Here is a 16,117-nt window from a genome sequence, read left to right as displayed (position 1 = left end):
CTAAGTCATAGTAGCATTGCCTACAGACTGACTAGGTTAAACATCACTTGTGCTGTTTCAATCTCTTAATAGCAGCCAATCAAGGTGCCCTGATATCACTGCTCAAGACTCTCAGTTGGATGGAATGGTAGAGTGGCAGTAAATCAAAGCTGTAACTGTTTCAGCTCCCGCCAGTCTGTCTCCACTCAAATCATCCATTTAGCTGAGAAGCACAACAAAATTTACAGCCTGGACTTTTATTGTGTGGCGCTTTAACACTCTGAGGAACCCTATACTCATGCCTGAAATCCTTTAAGAAGGGCAGACCTTCAATTTGTTTTAACCTATAGGTGAGTTCAGTAGCCTAGGCGGCAATAAGTCTGAAATTAATCAGTTTGACATTTACAAATCTTTTCAACTATTACTTTGCATTTTACTGCTGAAGATGCCATAGGTTAAAGGATGACTATAACAACAATTCTGTTTTTTATTCATTTCCTTTCTGCACAACATATTTGTCAAGAATTCAAGATGATGAATATTGTCTGGAAACACTTTTAGAATGGCAATGTGTAATGCTTCTCTCTCTTGCTTTCACTTGCACATGCGCAGGCACTCACACACACACATTTACTGGGCATTTTGTTGATGAGGCTGATAAGACTATTATGAAAAACCTCTAACTTCTCTTTACTCAGACTCAGGAGTCCTGCCCTTGTGCACCACATAAAATGTCTGTGCTCCCCCAGCTCCCAAACTTACATTCATATCATATCTCACTTCCCTGCTTTGTTGTTTTCTACCTTGCAATTATCAGCTATCACTCTCCCACGCACTCTATATATATATATATATATATGTGTGTGTGTTTCCTTATTTATTTTGCTTATGGTCTTTGTTTCTAATGGAATGTAAGCTGCACGAGGACAAGGATTTTTTTTTAAAGATTTATTCATGCATAAAAGATCTGGTACACCTCCGGTACAGGCCAGAGGTGTGGGGGGGAGAAAGGATTTACCAGAGACAGAGTGGGGAACAAAACAGGCAGACTGACTGAAATACACTGCTGAGGGGAGCAGCGGGTGAGACAGGAGAGGTCTGCTGCACCATGTGGGATTCTCTTCCCAGCCAGCTGGGATTGAACCTGCGCTGCTGAGGCTGTGGACAGCTTCACAACGCTGCACTGAACTGGCTGCACCACTAGGGAGGCCCGAGGACAGGAATTTTTGTCCTCTCTGTTCACTACTGTCTCTGCAGACCTAGACAAGGGTCTGGCACATAGTAGGTGTTCAATACCTGCTTTTTAAATGACTATGTTACCATCATCATGTCATCCAAAAAGGAGACCTGGTTGATACACAATTTAAGTATTTATTTTGCATTTTATTAAGAAAATAGCCTGGGAAATACAATTTAAGAAGTCTGAGTGGCATAGGGCTTATAGCCACATAGAATAGATGGGATAGTTCTCACTCCAGTTAGCTGTGCGAGTTAGTGTTAGAAACCCATCAACACTAGTTCAGACTGGAGCAATAGCCTGCAAATTAGGTGAAAAGTTAGTGGAGCAATCATCAATTGAGTTTCAATACTGGGTAGTCTGTGGGAAGATGAATTTGTTCTAGCTTCTTCAGGAAGTGTATGCATCTGGAATGACCTGGGCCCTACCCTGAAAAGTCTTCCTACTCTGTTTTAGTTACCCATGCTCAAATGACTGCAAAATGTTTCCTATTTCTTATCGATCATAACTTACCGATGCCAGGATATGGTTACATCATCTCTTCACTCTTAGTGGGTTTTCATCTCAGATTCCTTCGACTCGCCTCTAGAAGATCAAACCTAGTCTGACCGTTGCTTGTTATCTATGCCCCAATTCTACCTAACAGCTCTCACCTGATCTATTCCTGGTAACTAAACTGATAAACTAAACCTGCAGAATAGTAGTAGTTGAACGTGTTACCCAGTAACATACAATAAACCGTTCCCTTTGTGATTGAAAGTCTTAGCCTCAGGAGTGACAATTGTGGCAACTCAAGTCCTGAGTGCCTTACCCTAATCCCTAACTCATGTACACCCCTAAAACAATGAGGGTGATCTATCAGACTAGAGGGCTTGGGACTCCATCTGCAAAGGCAGGCAGACTGGGAGTAGGGTCACTCACACGTAGGAGACTCTTAGATGGCAGAATGTACTTGTCCAGAGGTCAGCAACCTTTTTTTTTTTTTAAAGATTTATTTTTATTTATTTATACAAGCACTGGGTACACTCAGAAGCACAGGAGGGTGAGAGAATTCACCAGAGCCAGAGCAGGGAGCAGAGCTGGCAGAAGGACCGAAGCACACTGCTGAGGGGAGCAGCGGGTGGCAGAAGAGGTCTGTGCGCCATGTGGGACCCTCCTCTGGTGGCCGGGGAGCAGCCGGGGATCGAACCAGTGCTGAGGAGGCTGCAGGCAGCTTCGCAACCCAGCGCTCAACCACTGCACCACCAGGGAGGCCCAGCAGACTTTACTATAAAAGACCAGAGATAAATATTTTATATTTTGCAGGACAAACTCAACTCTGTTGTTGTAGTGTGACAGAATTTAGCCATACACAATAGATTCTTGGCTGTTCCAACAATGCTTTATTCACAGAAAAAAAATGGCTTGTGGGTCAGGCTTTATCTATAGGCCACAGTTGGCTAATCTCTACTTCTATCTAGGAGATATGTCAAATAATCCCAGAGGCTACTCTCTTGGCTCTTCCAATCTAATGTTTCTATTGTTATATTCATGCTTTTTAATGTAACCAATAACCACATATATCCACACACCTAGTGCATATTTTTTTAAAGAAAACATAGTACTCATTTCTTTTTTTTCAAAGATTTATTTATTTATGCATACAAGAACTGGGGTGTAAGCCAGAAGTCCAGGGGTGAGAGGATTAACCAGAGAGTGGGGAACAGAACAGGCAGATCCACTGAAATACACTGCTGAGGGGAGCAATGGGCAAGGCAGGAGAGGTCTGCTGCACCATGTGGGTTGCTCCCTGGCAGGCCGGGGATTGAACTTGTGCTGCAGTGGCTGGCAGTATCTTGAAAACACTGTCTTTAACCCCTGCGCCACCAGAGAGGCCCATAATACTCATTTTTTTTAAAAAATCATCACTCCTCTTTTTATATGTTCACACACCCACTCCCCTCCCCCAGCCTCTTCCTTAATCTCCCTGCCAGCACATACCCATGGCAGCCATGGAGGTGAACTGTTCAGACCTCCCTCAGGAAGGGACTTAGCCCTCTGCATCAAGGACTGTTGTTAGGTAATGACCACAGGATCCGTGTCTGGATGAGCCAAACCCTTCCAAGGTAGCCCTCAGCCAAACGCAGTGAGGGGCTAGGACCCAGTCACTCCCACCCAGTGGAGGACTCCTCACAGGCCACCTTTGTTCAAGAACCCCTCAGGGTTGGTCACCTTTTGTCAAGTCTGAATCACATCCTGAGGATTTTCCTGACCAATTCTTTCTCCTTTCCTTTTCTAGGCTTCAGATGTGCATCACTATATAAGGGTGTTCTCTGACCAACCCTTTTTCCTGTTTCTTAATCATAGACACTATACCCCCCAAAAAGCCCCACTAATTCCTGCCACTGTCTGCTTCCATCCCCACCCCTACCCCATTCTATTGAACTTGAGATCTTTAACACATTCAGTGTGAGTCTATGAATATTGTTGTGAAAACAAGGAAAAGAAATTTCTTATGGTTACCCCTATTTAGTGTGGACGTTGAAACTTACTCTTCCCAAATTTTTCTGAAATTACTATTAGGAATCAGGGAGTGACTGCAGCACCTGCTCAGGTCATCCAGTGTTTAGAGCCGGGGCCATTTTGAGAGGCAGCGCTCTGTAGACAGGACGCGTGTGGCAGCAGCTCCTGGTGACCCCAGCCTCTGTGTTAGGATCTCCCAGGCCTGGGTGAACTGGGACTCACAGGCCCCAAACCTGTTCAGAGGAGAGATGCCAATTACAGGGAAATTCAGGAACATCCACTTTGGAAAGCGCTTGGAAGCACATCCTGGAATTACATAAAATTACATTAGAGCTCTGAGCAGAGACAGTCAGCAGGGAACCCTGAAGTCTTTTGTAACCCCAGAAGCCCAATTTCCCTTTTCTGTACCCTGCAGGTAGAGTGCCATTCCTTAGAGAGCAGGTCTTGAAGCTGCATTTAGTGGGTCTGCTTGGCCTCCAGAAGGGTCACAGAAAAGTCCATAGTACCTGAAGAGACATCCGGTCACAGGGGAGATTTTTTTTTTTTTTTTTTTTTTTTTTTAGTATCTATGTCATTGTGAGGTGTAGTTTGCCCTCTAGCAGTAGAGCTGACAGGAGAAAAAACAAGAGGAAACAGGACTAGAGGAAGAAAGAGGAAATGGAAGAAGAGGAGGAGATGGTTAGTTTAAAGTAAGATACAAAACCAATTAAAAGATAAGGTAGTTAAAAACATAGGGGTGCAGGTGTTCTTTGGAATTGATGTTTCTGTGTCCTTTGGGTAAATACCTAGGAGTGGAATTGCTGGATCATATGGAAGCTCTATGTTTAGTAGGCACTGTTTACAATAGCTAAGCTTTGGAAACAACCCAAATGCCCAAAAATAGATGACTGGATCAAGAAGATGTGGTCCATATATACCATGGAATATTACTCAGCATTCAAAAAAGATAAACACATGCAATTTGCAGCAACATGGATGGCGCTGGAAGGGATCATGCTCAGCGAAATAAGCCAAAAAGAAAAAGAAAAATACCGGATGGTCTCACTCATAGCAGGAATCTAGAAAACTTAAATAAGGGACCAGGAAAATGAATAACTATAAGAAAGTGAAAATCAAAATGAACAAAAAACTATGAACCAGAGACACTTTTAGGGGGGCGGGGGCGGGAGGGGAGGGATTGGGGTCAGAATGGGGGGGCTGCAATTGTATGGGGAATAAAAAAAAAAAAAAGTAAAGCAAAAGTTAAACCATTTGATTAAAATATTTCCAAGGCAAAAAAAAAAAAAAAGATAAGGTAGTTGTTCAAGGCACTTGGAATTAATCATTGCAATTGATCATCAACAACTGTTCTGAACCCCCCAACCATCTGAGGCTTAGACAAAAGCCAACAATTCTGCTAATGCAAACTGTGAACCAGAGCTCTGGGAATTCATTCATGAGAAAGATATTCAAGTTCTACACTGTCCCTGAGCTCCATTCTCCCTATTCCATGAATATGGCGATTTAGCATGGCCCAGAAAAAGGAAGCCAATCCCAGAGGGTTTATCAACTCATTCTACTTCCTCACATTCCTATAAACCTAGGGGAAGCTATAAAGGCCAGAAGTGGAAGAGGAAATGGCTATTTCCTCCCACATACTATTGCCCAGAATTTAGTATCCCCGCCTCCCTGCGTCTACAAGGAAGACTGGGAAATAGAGTTCAGTTGTCCACTCCAGAAAAACATAAAACACATTTGTGAACATCCAGCCAGCCTCTATCCTGTTACTGCTGAAGACTCTTCAATATTCATAACTCTCCTTTGAGCCCACACTCTGCTTTAGTCATATTTCTATCACAGTGACTCTTCCAAGAGATTGCACTTGTCTGTTTCCTCTGATTGACTGTAACAACCGTAAAGACAATGCTCATGTCTCATTTATCTCTGAACCCTCAGTGCCTACCACATAGCCTAGTGCATAGCAATTATTTAATAAATACTGGTGTTCAAATGAATAAATACAGAGAATTTTTAAATAACACCAAAGTGTACTTATTTCTAAAACCTTTAGTATTTCCCAGAGGATTAAATCCAAATTATTCATTATGATATTCAATATAATCCTGCTTTCCCTCCTCAGTCTTAAATCCCATTATTTCGTTTCACTATGATGCTCCTTAGTCATTTTTTTATTTTCCTTCCTCCTTCCTCTCTTTGCTTTCTCTTTTCTCTCTTCTGTCCTACCTGTCTCTACTTTTTTCTCTTATTTGCATTTATTGAAGTAACACTTTAGCACCTAGTATGAGTCAGGGGCCCTGCCAGCTAGAAGAGATCTATAGATGAATCGATCTCCCAAGTCAATTCTGGAGAATTGATGGTAAATGGGCAATCGCAATGTACAATAAAAGTGCAAGTGGTTTAAAAGTTAAGATATGAAGCACTCAGACTGGAGATGACAATCTCTGGATCTTACAGACCATATGGGGTTGCTCAGGTAAGAAGAGTAGAAGGAAGTTGCCAGCAAGGAGACTTACATGTGCAGTATGAACCTGAGGTGAGCAAACCCATCAGAGAACCACAGACATTTCCCTTCTCTGCAGAATGAAAGCATATTCTGTGAAATGGGATTAGTCAGGAACTAAATCATGAAGGTAATGCTATACTAAGAATTTTGGATGGTAGCGCAAAGCTACAAGTAGATTCTACCAGAAGCTTCTGTCTAAAGGTAGTGAGAAGATCAGACTGATGGGAGGCAAGGAGATCAGACCAGAGGGAAAATTCAGCCTGTCCCGAGGGGTGGGGCTTGGGAAGGAAGATTCAAAGAAGGGAACAAAATTAAGATATATTTAGGAGGGAAATATTTTGTGTCAAAGAGATTTTGTGACAACCTGAATGAAAGCCAAATTATGGAAGGAATAAGGAAGGGACGGAAGGGAGGCAAGGAGCATAGGTTCATCTTTGCTTTGGGGGCTTTGCTCTTCAATGACTAGAGGACAATGGCCCTCTTCACTATGATGAGGTTACAGAAGAATAGATTATAGAGGCAGTTGACCTGGAATGTTGACACCTATCTACTTGGAGGACATCTAGGCAGGGAACTCAGGAAGATTTTGAAGGATTTTTCATACAGGGAAACTGATGCCTGGGGGTTTTGGTAAACCCTTCAAGGAGGGGTCAAGGTCAGGGGGTCAAGAGGTCATTACATGTGCTAATTCCTAATTCAGTGCTCTTTTGCTACACCCTGATCTTTTTGCTTTGCAGCACTAATATAAAGTACTGTCTCTCCTGCTAGTAAATCACAGGTTAGTTTCTGTGGTTATTCATTTAAGAGTGTGGGTAAGTTAAATTTCCAGATGCCTCATCAGAAAGTCAAACATCATTTTAGACTGGGCACTAATTTTTAATGGATTTAGACTAGCATTCAATAATTCATAGATGTGTTGTGAATTCAAAGTCTACAGATCTGACTTACTCAGAAACACTTTCTAATTTCTCAATATCTTAGTTTATTGAAAATACCCTCAGTGTGACTCAAAATACCAATTTTAAGAATATGTGGTAATAAAAAATGTTGTTATGTCTTTTCCTGAATATCCTCCCTTTTCCATCCCTAGTTCATTTCCAAATATAAAACAACACAAGTAGAAGTCTCCTCCTAGAGACAGGGCATTAATATCTCAGGAAAGCTGACAAGTTGATGTTCAGGTGGCATTAGGATTCACTTGATCAGAATTCATTGATCCTCTGATTTTTTTCATGGTAAAGACAGAGATAGTAAATACCATAAGTTAAGTTGCATTTTCCAATGTTTTCCCGATGTGCCTCATCCTCAAATAACAGATTTCTTTCTAAACCTCCTTAGAGAGTTTGCCCTGTGTATGAACTTCTAGAGTAGTCGCCTAAGAACTAAAAGTATCATTGAAGTGTGATTTCCTTTTCCAGTCTACATTTTCCAGTCTAGCTGTGAAATCATCACTCATTAAACAGTTTAAAAAACAGCTGAAATCATAAGAGGTAGACTTGCAAGAATTTCTCAACCTACCTTGCAAAAGGCCAGTTTTAGTACATTAGCCCCATACTTAAAAAAAAAAGCACTTTCTGGGGGGTGCTCTCTGGTGAAACAGAGGCATTTTGGCCTTCAACAAGGATTAAAACCTTGGGAAGGAAAAAAACTCTTCCAACCTTTTGCTGTAAAAATCCTGAAGGTACTGCTAGAGGAGTTTGTTCTACACTCAGAGTAGAAAGTATTAGCAAATAGGGGGAAAAATATTGCTATATGGGAACCTTAATAAAAAAGACAGCCTAATATTTACACAGCTCCTTCCACTCAGAGAACTTCAAACATGACCTCCTTTTTTTCTCAGTAGAAAGCTGTGGATTCATTGAGTCATCCCTTTCCTTCCAGGGGACGTTCTGCCAAGTCATACTCTGTCAGCTTCCTCCACCAGCTTCTCAAATGGAGTCCTATCTGTTTCCACTCCTGACACTCCTGTTGGGATTCAGTCATTTCTCATCTCCTGACGTCTCTCTTTTCCCCTCAGAGGTACACAAAAAATGGCCAGCAGGTTGAGCATTTACTCTGGCAGAACTAGATCTCAGAAAACTGAATTATAGACTCACCTTGAGATAATTTCCATTCCTATAAAGACTCCAGTGCATTCTCCACAAACTCTGTTGAAGATCATTTCTTTTAAATGTGATTAATCTAAACCCCTATGGTTTGAATTATGTCCTACTTTAACTTTTTTCTATTAAATGGAAATGGAGAATTGTTGGTTGCTAATTCCACATTATCTCCATTTGCAGACAGTTAATAGAAATACTTATTCTTTCATTTTGCCCCTTCAAATGAAATAATTTTTGTTTCTTTGATCCTATTCATATTCTTACTCATTATCATTTTCTACCATCTTTGTCAAGCTTTACCTTCCCTCCTTATTTGAATCATGAAGCTGCTTACTGAACATGGTCCTCTCTGAGGGGTCTGATCTTTACTAATATGTCAGGAGACACCCTTCTAGCTGCTTCGTTGATTTATGCTCCAGCCTTGAATTGACTTGTTGGACACCACCTTTGGTACATTTCTGAATCATGTTTAACTTTGGATACGCAGTTCCTTGAACATATACAAAGCCACTATCACATCTGTGCTGTCACTTTCCCTTGCTCTGTGACCTTCCTGACCTGACCTCATTTATTATCTTCCGGCACAGTTTGGCAGTCTTGTTTTGAGATGAGATACCACCTTTTCCTGTGACTTTTCTCTAGTTTGAGGATGTGAGTGTGACTGTGGAGGAACTCTACCCCTGAAGTCTCCCAGACTTCTCTGTGTCATCAGCATCCCTTAGTTATAAATCTTGTCTTCTTCCTGTACTTTTTTGCTCAGGGGAATTTAAAGAAATGTGTAGTACTAATTATTAAGACCATCATCTCAAACCTTATATATAAATGTCTTTTAAGGAGAAAAATTAGTAAGGTAAATTTAAACCTAAATAATTTAATTGAAATAGTGTTTTAATATCTACAAACATATATCCGAGCATAAATTCCTTATACCTATAGCTCTTAGGCAGCTATCAAATCAAAATTAAATTATAAGTTAGGTGTTAACGAAAAACTAATAAAATTCAAGGTAATTTAATGAAGCTGCTGCTGTGTTACAATGAAGTCGTCCCAATGTGAAAAACATCCTCATGGAATGACAATGGATCTTTTAAGTTCAGCACATCTGTGGTATTGTTTGCAATGTGATGATTTCATTTTTCCCAAGACAGTTTTTCCACCCAAATTTCTGCAAATCCTGTTTCATCACACCATCATGCCTTTTGATCTTTACTTAGCTGGAACACGTCATTTCAGGGGTTAGTTTACCTCTGTTCCTATCTACTAACCTTCTAGGTTATTCAGCTACACTGTGTTGTCCCATCAAAGTCTTACTTCATGGCAATGTATTTTAGTTTAAAATTAATATAATTATAAGTCAACACATCATATCCAGTAACAACAAATCTTACATACTTTAGCATTTCTATCCACTTAAACGATTCTTTAATGAACATCTGTTTTCAAAGACTAGATTTACGAGTAATCTTGATATGAACTAATGCTTCATTTCATTTGTCATAAGGTTAACTTATTACCAATTTCAAAGATTGCTTGGGATTTATAAGTGTATTCAGACCTCTGCCATCCTAAAGGGCCTCTCTCAGTTTTGTTCTCAGATTATTTTCTTCCACCCTTTCATTCAAATCCAAGATTCTTGAGAAAAAAATATACATTTAATGTCTCCATTTCTTTCAGTAACCCATATAAATGAGTTTCTATTTTTACTACTCCATTGAAATTATCCCCTGAAATATCACACTGGCCTCTTAACTGCCACATCTAATGGACTCTGTATTGTCCTATATGACCTTTCTATAGGATGTGAGCCACTTTTCTCTTAGATGTTCCTTACATGGCTTTTTCAATACTTCCCTTTCCTTAGTCAACCAGTCTTCTGATTGCACTTTCTTTTTCTCTGTTATCAATTCCCAACTTCATAAATATTGATATTTTTAGAATGTTATCATTATTCTTGTTCTTTCTTTGCTGCCCATCATTTCTCTATGGAGATTTCTGTGGATCCATGAGCAAATAATGTCCAAATATGTCCCTACAACCATTGTTTTTCTGGAGTCCCATGGTGTCTTATGTTTTTCTAGGGAACTTGAGCATTGGAAAGATAAGCGTAGGATTCTAAGCCTAAAAAAGCCAGAGACAAAAATAATATTTTTTATATGAAAGGGTAAAGAAGCAATGAAGAAAGAGAGTCTAAAGGAAGGAATAGTCAAATGGTTCAAATGCCAATATAGTGTGAAATAAGAATTCAAGTGTTCTTAGGATTTAGCTAGTTGGAGGTCACTCGAACCTTGTAAAAGTGATGTGGGATCAAATACAGATTGAAATGGGTTAAAGAGTGAGTTAGAAGGGAAGAAATATACACAGTAGATGAAGAAAATGTCCAGAAGAAAGAAGAGAGAGGAAAGAGCAGAGGATGGGGGAGGAGAGAGAAAGAGAGAGGAAGAGAGAGAGAGAGAGAGAGAGAGAGAGAGAGAGAGAGAGAGAGAGAGAGAGAGAATGACTAAAGGAGAAGTAAGTTCTGAGGAAAGGCATACATTGTTGGCCAAGGAGAAGGAGCCAGGGCAGAGAAGGCTCAAAGACACAAGAGAGAGGAAACCACATGTCTGAGAAATAGGGTTCATTATTAAGCCTCAGGCACCATAGAGCTGCCTCTTCCATGGACTAGGGGTGATAGTAGTTGTGGTAGTATTCTTGTTAACTAAGGGGACAAGCAAGCATTCAAAGGAGCTCACCAAATTGTCTTTTTCCTCTTTGTAAGGGGAAAAGGGGAAGATAATAGCTGAGGTCACCCTCTGCAGTTCATAGAGAAAACAGTGAGATATTTGAGAAGAGTTAAAGGAAGTGACTAGGCTCCACAACGGATGCTCTAAACACTCCCTCCTTGTCGTTAGAGAGATGTTTCTTAAGTGTAGATCCAATGATGAAATTTTGATCCCTAGTTATCCACAAGTTAAAATCCTACCCCAGAGCATGTTCCATAAAGCCCTCTATAACAGAGTTTCCACCTGCACCTCCAATCCATCACCATCCCTTCACCACCCCTTTTCTCACCTTGGGTTCCAGAGCATGATTATCCAAACATACCACATACTAAAGCGCTTAGCCTAGAATTCCCTCACCCTCACTTCCCAACCAGGCACACCCTTCGTAGCTAGTTGAAAGAGCTTCTGATCATTTGTGGATATATCTTACTTTACCCTGTTTTCCCTGTTTTCCCTTTGCCCCAATTTCACCACTTTCAACATTTGTTTATGCATTTATTTATTTTTACATCATGCTCTTTGATACTTCTGTATGGTATCTCAAATCCCTTTGGGGTATATGTTTTCATTCCACTACGTAATTAACAAGCCAATGACTGTGTTAAGAAAAATATAATTCATCATTTCAAGATGCTCCCATCCATAATGCAGTATGATTTGCGTCACAGCAGAAGATTGAAAAAGTCACCACAGGAGAGAAGAGGAAAATAAAGAGGAGTGTTGAAGAGGCCCCTGAAGGCTTCAAGTGTTGATATTTATACCCTTTTTATAAAGGGGCTCCACAGTAAGTTCCTAGAAGAGCAAGGTGGAGCCTTGTCCAATAAGGTATTCCCAGGATGTAGCACATGGACTATCAAATTAGAGTCACTCTGAAAGGCTTAACTATCTTAGTATTGAAGAAGTCATTGCATATTTTTACTTTGAGGAAATGCAATCCTTTTCAATTACAAAGATTAATCTTTTTAATGTGTTGTCTCTTCCTAAAATATCTGCGCATGGCCTTTGAGAGAAAAATAAAAGTTCCTTTCTGATGCCATCCTGAAAGTCAAGTCATCTCTGCCCTCTCCACAGCCATCTGTTTCAAGTATGGTGCTGCTTCCTGAATCCTGTCATCATCTCTGTCACTAGTGCCCACCCATGGCTGATTCCTCTTCTGTGCTCACCACTAGAGAGTTGACTTCTTCCTTTGCTTTTTTTATCTAGCCTAATAATTTGTTATTAAATTGCCTAAAAAGAAAGAGCTATGATTATTGGGCAATTTTTTTTTTTAATTAGAAGGAAAAGAAAAAAAAATCCTGCTTGTTTCTTTCCAGGTAGACCTTGCACATCCCCATTTGATGATCATGGCTTCTGCTTTATATATTTGAGTTGCTAAATAGGAGAGACACTGTTATGTGCTTAATTCAAAATCATGATTTTCCTGTGAACTGTTCTAATCTCAGCTTAACCAGCAGATGGGCTTATACCTAAAATAAGACTAGCTTCACACCTACTTATTTTCAGTTTAAATTTTTTTTATAGGGAATGAAAGACTAGGGGTTGAAATTCTCACATTTTCTGTGATTTCTTATTGCAGAAGTTTCCAGACTTGAAATATGCAGCTGTAAAATATACAACTGCAAAGACCGCAGGGCTCTGGCAACATCTACATAGAGTCTGCTGGTCCCAGACCCCTTACCTGCTCATGATGAATATAGACACCAGTTTTTTCGTAAGGTGGGAGTTATCCCCTGTAAGAAAGCCCTCTCTTTCATCCATGTCTTTCAGGTGACATGTACAATCTCCTTTCCTCCTAAGACTAATTTTAAGCAACAAGGCAACTTTGTTGTATTAATGTGCCTTCCTTACCAAATAGGAGTCCACTTGGAATACTAATATTGTTGAGAGTAAGGAGATAAGAGTTCAAGACTCATGTCAGATGAATAGCAATCAGTTATTCAGGAAGGTGGATTCAGTCAGCTGCAGACTTTTTGGCTTCTCTGATAAGGTGTGCAACTTTGAGGTTGAACTTATTTCTCAGGACAAAAGAAAAGAGGTTGAAACCTGCACCTTCTCAGCTTTTCCCCACAGGCAACCCTTGTCTTTTCTTCTAGCCAAATGTTGATCGAATATTGTAGCAATGCTATTTGAAGAGGCTAATAACCAAGTTATTAGCCTGTCCAGAGAACCCAGAGTCTTGGTACGTGGGTTTGGTAGTAACAGATACCTCAGAACTCATCACCCTTAAAACTAGCGTGTGTTGCTTTTCCTCTAGTGCATTCTCATATCTTTGCCAGGATTCAGAGTCATCAGTCATTTCCTTGATGACAGGTATCCTCCCAAGTTCTTCTTGAGTTTTTCTTCTTTTGACTTGGCATTCTTCTGTGACAAAATTTCCTTGTAAACTCATTCTTCCAAAACTTCCTGAATAAAATGGAACTTTGTACCATATGGGGGTCTCTCTAATACCTCTCCATTTAGAGAAGGGTTCATTTTCTTTGGGCGGAAGTTCGTAAACATATGGAATTCGTTACTAGAAGAGTTGGTTCAGACTGTTTCCGATCCTGAAGCCAGTTCCCTAACCATGACAAAACATTCCCCACAATCTCATTGTGACTCATTTTTATTTTTAAATAACCTCTGGTGTGGAACTTTGTCAAGACGTTTTGAAAGGTTAAAGAAATTATGTCCGCATGCCTGTTGACCCCCTCAGAGAATTTTAGTGGATTAAGCACATTCCTCATAGAAATCACTGGCAATGTTTGCTAAATATCCCATGACTACCCAGTAAGTCATGAATGTGAATTTATTTTGATTCCATTTAAGTTATTTAGTGTGTGCTCATCATTACACCTCACATCATTTCTGTGAGGGGACAGAAAGGAGGATGGAGGCGTAGCCTCTGACATTGAACAGCTTAAAATCAAGTCAGGGAGGCTACACGAAGTCACAGAATCACTAGTGGACAACAAATACACAAGTGTGATAAGATGGTAAAAGATCAGCAAATAAAGAAGCAAGTGGATTCAAGATCAAAAAATCTTCACAGAAAGAGAGCCCTAGAGGTTAGTCTAAACAGCTGAATATAAGAGTAGGGTTCTCCTTTATAGGGAGAAGGGGAGAGAGAGGCTGCAGGGGCTTCCAGGCATTCCAGAAATAAAAGGGAAACAGCACGAGCAAATACGTACAGGTGGGAAAGTCTCTTAAGTGGAGGAAACACACAGAGGAGTCTAATAAGATCAGAGAAACAAAATTAAGAATAGCCAGTCATAACAGTTAGAACTCGATCTGCTAGGTGAGAGTTATATATTAAGGAATTTTGAGCATATGTAAGAATTTGATGATACATAGAAAAGATGGTGTTTAATGATAGGGAACAAATGTTTTTTCTAAAGGCTATCAAGGCAAATCAAAATTTAAAAGAAAAATTTCTCTTATCAGAGTAACCATGGATGATGATGGTACAAGCAAGCTCAAGAAGGAGAAATGGAAGGTGCAAGGAAGGGTCATAATCAATGTGAAGCTCCAAAGGAATTATTCCCGGTACCAAAATCAATATGATTCTCAGAGTTGTCATAGCAAAGTACCACAAACTAGGTGGCTTAAAAAAACAGAAACTTATGTTTTTATGGTTCTGGAAGACTAGCAATCCAAAATCCAGGTGTTGACAAGACCATACCGCTGCCAAAGGCTCTCAGGAAGAAATCTCCTCCTTCTAGCCTCAGGGCTGGAAATTCTTGGCTTCTTTAGTTTGTGGCAGGTCACTTCACTTTCCGTTCCTTTTCATATGGGTTTCCTGACTATGTGTGTCTTTGTCTCTGTGCTCTTCTCTGTTCATAAGGGTGGTAGGTCGGGTTTAGGGCCGAATCTAAACTGTAAGGATCCTATTTCCAAATAAGGTCATAGTCTGAGGTTCTAAGTAGACATAAATTTGGGAAATACTCTTCAATGCAGTGCACAGAGTGAAGTCTAAAAAGTCCATGAGAAGTTAGTCTTATAGAACCTCAAAAATAGGAAGTTGTAAGGTAGGAAAAACTTTTCCTCTTTAAAATCACAGATTCTAGCCAACCTCTTCACTCTGAGACCAGGTGATGGGGGCAGGGAATTAAGGGGTTTGTCCAAGAACACTTTTTGTTAAAGCAGAGATGGGGAGAGCCGAGGCATCTACCCCCAGCCAGGCTTGTTTTGCTTTCCCAGCCACCCCCAGTAAATCATAGCCATTTTCTACAGATATTTTCAGTGTGTAGGGGACATTCAGGCAGCTGTTACTGGTATTTTCAAGCCTCCCACAGCAGTGGGGTACACCAGGTCTCCTGGGGGTATTGTATAAATTCACTAGAACAGCAGGCTCACCCAAGTTTTTCTCATGACACTATGGAGTCACTGCTGGATCCCCTCTTCCATCACTGTCCATCCAGTGCCTTTCCCAGCACCCAAATTCAATCACCCTGAAAATTACTAGAATTAAACTTTTAAAAACTGTATGGGTTGTACTCTTTATCGCATGCAAGTTATTCTTCAATAATAAGTGTTTGTATTTTAGCCTATCAATTAATTCTCTATGGGACATGTGAGCAGTAAAACAAATGGAAATCCATGTGGCCTTAGAGTTGAAAACCTGAGTTTCCGACACCAAGCTGTTAGACATCTAGTTCAGCTTTAAGCAGACCTCACTTCTACTGCCTTTGATCCCAAGTTCTAACATTTGATGTTCCTCATGTCTCTAGGGAGTTAATCACGTGGTCATTTTTTTTCTATTAACAGGCTTTAATAAAATTATTATTCCTGTTAATTCAGCTGACCTTGTCCTCAGTGGAAAAGAGTCAACAACAAAATAATGTGTAGCTAATGTTGAGGAAAAATCTAAATTTCTATGTATGTATTAGGGGGTGGGGGAGCACAGTTTATTAAAACTGTCCAGAAGATAACTAATATTGTTTTTGTTATTTAATTCTTAAAAAGTTGTCTATTCCAATGTGTTTTTCCCCCAATATTGGATATGGCCTGTGTGTCTAGAGATTAAAGCAAAAGCTTTTGTGAGACCATCTGGGTCTGA

The sequence above is a fragment of the Talpa europaea genome (genome assembly GCF_964194135.1).
Source record: "Talpa europaea genome assembly, chromosome: 5".
Lineage (NCBI taxonomy): Eukaryota > Metazoa > Chordata > Mammalia > Eulipotyphla > Talpidae > Talpa > Talpa europaea.
Note: the sequence above shows the minus strand (reverse complement) of the source record.